The following is an 8,053-nucleotide window of genomic DNA, read 5'->3' as shown; positions in this document are numbered from 1 at the left end:
AAAAAAAAAAAAAAAGAAAGAAAAAGAAAAAGAAAAAGAAAAAAGGAAAGAAAAAGGAAAAGAAAAGAAACAAACAAATCAAGGTAGGTAGCACTTAAGGAGATTGACCTCTGGACTGCACACAAACATGCGCCCTCTGGTGGTTTAAATAGGTTTGGTCCCAGTGGATTCATGTGTTTATGAGTGTTTGGCCCATAGGGAATGACACTATCAGGAAGTGTGATCTTGTTGGAGGAAGTGTGTCACGGTCCGGGAGAGATTTGGGGTCTCCTATGCTCATTATGCCCAGTGTGGCACACGGTCTCCTGTTGTCTGCAGATCAAGATGTAGAACTCTCAGCTTCTACTCAAGCACAATGCCTGTCTACATGCCACTATGTTTCCCATCATGATGATAATGGATTAAAGCTCTGTAAACTAGGCCCAATTAAAGGCTTTCCTTTATAAGAATTGTTGAGGTCATGGTGTCTCTTCAAAACAATAGAAAACCTAAGACACACACAACATACACACAGACACACATATACATGCACCTGTATACACAGATACATGCACCTGAGGGGGGCAGGAAGAGGGAGAGGGAAAGAGAGAGGAAATGTGGGTATAATTTCTAATGCATTACATACAACCTGTTCTGTCTGTATAATGTTACTTGTAACTGTGTGTTCAGGGTTGACCATTTGGTATTGTTGTGCTCTTCCCTGAAGATGACCATTTCTCCCACTTTCAACGTTCCGTGCTGTCTTTAATTCTTTGTATAGGGCTGGGGCCCTGTGAGCTTTCCCCTGTCCACTTTAGCATGTCTATTGACATCAGGTTTGTTCAATTCATGATTAGGCAGTCATGCTGGTGAGATTCATGCAGATGCTGACATTTCCAGTATACACAGTCCCACAGTAAACTCCCTGCTTCTCTGGCTATAACAATCTTCTATAACCTGACCCTTAAGTGTAGGAATTGTGTAGAACTAGTAGTAGGAGATGCATCAGACAGGACTGGCATCCACAGTTGTGCATTTTGGTCAGTTTATAATGGTCTCCAACTGTTGCAAAGAAAAGCTTCCTTGATGAGGGATGATGACGATGATGATGATGATGATGATGATGATGATGATGATGATGATAATGTGTGTGTGTGTGTGTGTGTGTGTGTGTGTGTGTGTGTGTGTGTGTGAATGTGTGAATACAGGGACAAATACTTAGTATATAGTTATGGATTATGCTAGTCAAACCAAATTTCCAATGATTCAGTTATGTTGATAGACACAAAAGACACCCTAAAATAGAGTAGCATATAAAAGCAAAGGTAAGTAAAATATAAAATATGCAGAAAAAATACAGCAGAAAAATTAAAATACTGCAATATTTTCACACACAAAAACACCTTTTAAAGTAGAAAGCACCAACAAGAAAAAGTAATGCCACTACCTATTTATATCAAAAACAGTTTAACAGCCATCAAATTGCTTGGAGAAACATAGGATAAAAGAGGCCTGATTTAATAGTAGTTCATGAGGAATTTGTGGTTCTTTTTTTTTCTATAAGTGTAGTGAGGACCACTGTGTCAGCAAGATTGCTTGCAAGAGTTCCAGCAAATTTTTGGTGTGCATAGCAAAGTAGCTACAGACCTGCTTTCTCTGTTCTGTCAGAACTTGTGTAGAGTGGAAAGTTCTAGCCTCGGTAATGTCATATTGAGGTAGATCGTGTCTGACTAGAAGACTTTCAGCAAAAATCAAGTGGGACGTAGTATAAAAAAAGCATTGTCTGAAGTGCAGTTGAAAGACAATAGATATCAGGCAAGAAAGGGGGGAGAGTTTAGAGATGGGTGTCAGCCAAAGTGGACCAGTAGTGAGCAGCCCAGCCAAAGCCTGGGGTGTCAGCCAAAGTGGACCAGTACTGAGCAGCCCAGCTAAAGCCTGGGGTAGAACAGATCTTACTACAGTCAGGATCCAGAGGCTCAACTCCATCTATGGAATGTAAGAAGCCAATTTCAGAATGGAGAGATACTTCAGGCCATAAAGCATTTACTATGAAAGCAGAAGATCTGAGTTCAAATTGCAGAGCTGGTGTAAAAGAGCAGACTTAGTGGTGTTTGCTTTGAATTCCATCTGTGGGAATGAGATACCAGTGGATCATTGTATCTTGATAGACAACCCACCTAGCCTAATTGACAAGTTTTAGGATTGCGAGAGAGCCTGTTTCAAAAACAAGATAGACGGTGACTGAGCAATGACACCCAGGGTAGGCTTCTAGCTTCTAAATGCACTTCAACTGTTGTGCACATGCACACATGCACACACACACACACACACACACACACACAATCACAATTACACAGACAGACAAACAGACAGTCAGTCAGACAGACAGGCCTCTGCCATCACGGCTTAAAGCTTTAATCAAAAAGTCATGTTGCATAGCAAATTACCCCAGAATAGTTGGATCTAACAACAGCAATAGTTCACCTGTCACTCATTCTCTCTATAGCCCACTGTAGATGGGTTGTTGCCATGACTACTGCATCTTCTCTTTAGAACCCAGTCTCAACCTAGAACTATCCCCATGGCAGGAAGCAGGACAAACGACAAATTGGTCTTCAAGCTCCTGTTCAGAGAGGGCATTCCTTCTACTCTCCTCTCACAGGCCTGGAATCAGCTTTACAGCCAAGCCCAAGACCAGCAGATGGAGGGAAGGTGATCACACATGGGTGACCAGAAAAATAACAACCACAGTAGCCAAACCTGGCCCTCTACTCAGAACTTTTGACAAAATGGTTTAAATTTCTGAGTTTCCCAGACCTCATCTATTATGTGGGGATGAGGGTTCCTGTGTCATGAGCTTCCTGTGAAAGACTAAATTAAATCATGTTGGTAGCACTTGTTACATGGCTAAACAGTGCCAGTGCATAGAAACTGCTCAATAAGTGAGCTACTACATCAGGTAATAGACTCCTTAAGTATGGGTAATTCTTGCCAATTCTTTACCTTAACAGAGATTCAAGCATACTACAACTACCTCAACAGATGCTAACAAAGTAGAATAATAAATGGATGAATACATATGTTCATTAAGAAAATTTAAGAAGTAATTATAGCAGGGGTCTGTAAATGGCTCGGGGTTTAAGAGCCATGTACTGCTCTTGTAGGAGACCAAAGTTCCCCTCCCAGAATTAATGTAGGATGGCTCAATCTGTCTGTAAGTCCAGCCTCAGGGCTTCTGATGCTTCCGGTCACCGCGAGCCCTGGCATTCACACTCACAAACCTACACAGAGACAAACACAGACACATATATAGAACTTAAAATAAAATACTTTTAATAAAACATTCTAGGATGATGATAAACTCCCAAATTACGATTAAGGCACGGGGAAAGAGATCTTTAGTTCATACCTTTTCTTGCTCTGTCTCACACCCAACACTAAAATTACAGCATAGTGGTGCCTCCTCATACACTGGGCACTATTTCTAAAGAGCCTTTCTATGTAAGTAGGGACGTTGTGTGGAGCTCAATATTTAGATAAAAATACTGGATTGTGGTTGGGAGCTTTTTTGTGACTTGCTAGTGTTTTATTTGAAGATCTATAATTAAAGTTTATACCAAGAGATATAGAAAAAGGAGAAAAGTAAACAATAATCACAATAGCCTACTATAACTAAATACAAAGTCCTCGCTACTTCTTCTCTATACGTCCAACTGTATCAACTACATATTGAATTTACTTGCATACTATAAATTTTTCATTACTGTAGGACCCTCGCAATTTGCATGCCAGGTTATTACAAGTGTTTGCTACAGGTAAAAGAAAAATTAATATTCAAAGACTCAGGGTCTTTAAAAATTAACATATGTATGTCTTTCTTGTGTTCTTTCTGTGGCTTTTTGGCTTTAGTCTGTTTTGCTTTATTCTCATTTGTTTTTATTTTATCCTACTTCATACTATTATTATTTTATAAATGCCTGTTTTCTAGGGTGAAAGATGAAAAAATGCTGTTGATTACTGTGGGTGGAAAACTGGGGTGGATTTCAGAGGAGTTCGAGGAGAGGACCATATTCAGAATATATTGTATAAAAGAAAATCTATTTTCAGGATTTGGTCATTTTTTAATTTTTTTATTAATTAAGTTATTCATTTACTTTACTTTCTGATCTCAGCTTCAGCTCCTACCTCTCTTTCAGTTCCTCCACCTCCTCTTCCCTCCCTAACATGCACCCACCTCCCCTTCTCCTAAGAAGAGGGGAGTCCTGCGGTGGATATCAAGTATCCTTGGGGTATCAAGTTCCTGTGAGACTAGGAGCATGCTCTTCTCTAGGGCTAAGCACTTCCTCTTCCACTGAGGCCAGACAAGGCAGCCCAGTTAGGGGAAAGAGATCCAAACGTAGGTAAGAGAGTCAGATATAGCTGCTGCTGCCACTGTTAGGAGTCCCACAGGAAGACCTATCTGTACAACTGCTACATCTGTGCAGAGGGCCTAGGTTCACCCCACGCATGCTCTCAGTTTGTGGTTCCATCTCTGTGAGCCTCTATGGACTCAGGTTAGTTGATTCCATAGGATTTCTTGTGGGGTGTCCTTGATCCCTTCAGCTCCTTCAATCCGTCCTCCCTCTCTTCCACAGGATTCTTCAAGCTCCACTTAATGTTTGGCTGTGGGTCTCTGAATCAGTTTCCATCCGCTGCTGTGTGAAGCCTCTCTGGTGACAGTGATGCTAGGCTCCTGTCTGGAAATATAGCAGAATGTACCATTATTAGTGTCAGGGATGGGCTCTCTCACGCAGCAGGGTTCTCAAGGTGGGCCAGTCATTAGTTGCCTCATCTCTCAAAATTTGTTCCACACTTTGCCCTTCCACATTCTGTAGCGAGTACAAATTGTAGATCTAAGGTTTTGTGGCTAGATCGGTATCCCAATCTCTCCGCTGGAAGTCTTGTCTGGATGCAGGACATGGCTGATTCATGCTTCATAACTCCCACTGTGAGGAGATTCCTGGAAGTTTCCATTGTCCTAGGTTTTTATCATGTTCCAAAGATGCTCTCTTGATCCAGTGGTCTCTCTCAGTACTCTTGCTCCATCCATCCTTTCCTCATCACTCCTGTTCTCACCCCTACCTCCTCTCCTAACCAGTCCCTACATCGATTCTTTCTGCTCCCCATGTCTAATCCGTTTCCACTTCTCTGGGCACTGTGTCTTTCAAGTCTCTCACCTTGGGCTCTCCTTATTGCTTAGCTTCTGTGTCTGTAGTTTGTAGTATGGTTTTCCTGTACTTTATGACTTATATCCACTTATAAGTAAGTGCATATCATATTTGTCTCTCTAGGTCTGAGTTACCTCACCTCAGGATTAGCTTTTCGAGTTCCACCCATTTGCCTGCACATTTCAGGTCATTATTTTTAATGGCTAAGTAATAGTCCATTGTATCATGTACTTTTGCTTTATCCATTATTTGGATTCTTGTGTCCATTCATTTTCCTGATCCTCTGGCCCTCTGTCTTGAATCTTCTCACCCCTGATCCTAACACCCCATTCTTCTCCCCATCTCCTCTCCAATCTGGTTCTCTCCTTCCCTCTGCCTCTGCCTCCTATTACTATTTTATTGCCCCTTCTAAGTGAGATTCAAGTTTCCTCATTTGAGTATTCTTTTTGTTTAGCTTCTTTGGGTCTGTGGATTATAGCATGGGTATTCTGTATTTTATGGCTAATATCCACATGTATAAGTGACTGCCTATCATGCATGTGCTTTGGGGTTTTGGTAACATCACTCCAGATGATATTTTCAGGTTCCATCCTTTTCTCTGCAAAATTCATGATGACCTTAATAGCTGAATAGTATTTCATTGTGTAAATTAATGACATTTTCCTTATCCATTCTTTAGTTGAGGGGATCTGGGTTATTTCCAGTTTCTGGATGTTACTGACAAAGCCACTATAAACATAGTGGAGCACGTGTCCTTGTGGTATGGTAGAGCATCTTTTGGAACTTTTGGATATTTTACCCAGGAGTGATATAGCTGGGTCTTCAGGTAGAACTATTTCCCACTTTCTGAGAAACCACCAGATTGATTTCCAGAGTAGTTTGTACAACTGCACTTCCACTAGCAATGAAGGAATAGTCCCCTTGCTCGACATCTTCTCCAGGATGTGCTGTCACTTGAGTTTCATCCTTGGCCATTCTGATGAGATAAGATTGCATTTCCCTGTTGACCAAGGTCTTGGAACATTTCCTTAAGGCTATGATAGACTTTTTTAATTGGTTTATTTGGATTGTTGATGTCTAGTTTCTTGAGTTCTTTACATATTTTGGATATTACCCCTTTCTCAGATGTTAGGATTAGTGAAGATCTTGTCCCAATCTGTAGGCTGTCATTTCGTCCTATTGACAGTGCCCTTTGACTTACAGAAGCTTTTCAGTTTCATGAGGTCCCATTTATTAGCTGATGGTTTCTATTCAGGAAGTTGTCTACTCAGCCAAGTGTTCAAGGCTCTTTCCCACTTTCTCTTCAATGTGATTTACTGTGCCCAGTTTTATGTTGAAGTCTTTGATCCACTCGGAGTACAGTTTTGACTAGATATGGGTCTGTTTGCATTCTTCTACATGCAGACATCCAGTTAGACCAACACCATTTGTTAAAGATGTTTTCATTTTTCCATTGTGTGGTTTTGTCTTCTTTGTCAAAAATCAAGTCTCTGTGGCTGTGTGGATTTATTTCTGGGTCTTTGATTCAATTGCAATGATCAACCTGTCTGTTTTTATGCCAGTGCCATGCCATTTGTATTGTTATTGCTCTGTAGTATAGTTGACAATCAGGCATAGTGATACCTCCAGAGAGTCTTTTATTGTACTATTTTATCTATCCTTATTTTTCTTTATATTTCCATATGAAGTTGAGTATTTTTCTTTCAGGGTCTGTAAAGGATTGTGTTGAAATTTTTATAAGAATTGTATTGAATCAGCAGATTGCTTTAGGAAGGTTTACCATTTTTACTATGTTAATCTTACTGATCTATGAGCATAAGAGATCTTTCCATCTTCTGATATCTTCTTCAATTTCTTTCTTCAAAGATTTGAAGTTCTTGTCATAAAGGTTTTTCATCTACTTGATTAGAGTTATACCAAAATATTTTACATTATTTGTGGCTATTGTAAAAGGTATTGTTTCTGTGGTTTCTTTCGCAGTCCCTTTACCATTTGTATATAAGAGGGCTACTGATTTTTTGAGTTAGTTTTGCACTCAGCCACTGTGCTGAAAGTGTTTATCAGCTGTAGGAGTTCCCTGGTAGAATTTTGGGTATCATGTATGTATACTATCATATCATCTGTGAATAGTAATACTTTGACTTTCCCCATTCCAATTTTGTCTCTCATTGATCTTCTTTAGTTTCCATATTGTTCTAGCTAAAACTTCAAGTACTATATTGAGTAGATACGGAAAGAGTGGACAGCCTTGTCTTGTCCCAGATTTTAGCTGAATTGCTTTAAGTTTCTCTCCATTTAGTTCAATGTTGGCTATCAGCTTGCTGCATATTGACTTTATTGTTTTGTCTTTATTGACTTTATGTGCTATTTGTCCCTGATTTCACCAAGACTTTTATCATGAACGGGTGTTGAATTTTATCAAAGGCTTTTTCAGTATCTAATGACATGATCATGTGGCATTTTTCCCTTTCAATTTGTTTATATGGTAGATTATATTATTGACAGATTTTTGTATGTTCAACCTGTATTTCTGGGATGATGCCTACTTGATCATGGTAGATAATGTCTTTGAAGTGTTCTTGGATTCAGCTTTCATGTATTTTATTGAGTATTTTTGCATTAATATTCATAAGGGAAATTGGATTGAAATTCTATTTCTTGGTTCGTCTTTGTGTGATTTAGGTATGAGGGTGACTATGGCCTCAGAAAATGTATTTGGCAGTGCTCCTTCTGCTTCTATTTTGTGGCATAATTTGAAGAGCATTGGTATTCGCTCTTTTTTGAAAGTCTGGTGAAATTCTACACTGAAACAACCTGGCTCTGGGCTTCTTTTGGTAGAGAGACTTTTTTTTTTTTTTTTTTTTTTT

The sequence above is a fragment of the Mastomys coucha genome, unplaced genomic scaffold, assembly GCF_008632895.1.
Source record: "Mastomys coucha isolate ucsf_1 unplaced genomic scaffold, UCSF_Mcou_1 pScaffold1, whole genome shotgun sequence".
Lineage (NCBI taxonomy): Eukaryota > Metazoa > Chordata > Mammalia > Rodentia > Muridae > Mastomys > Mastomys coucha.
The sequence above is the reverse complement of the archived record's forward strand: the minus strand, read 5'-3'. Positions refer to the sequence as shown.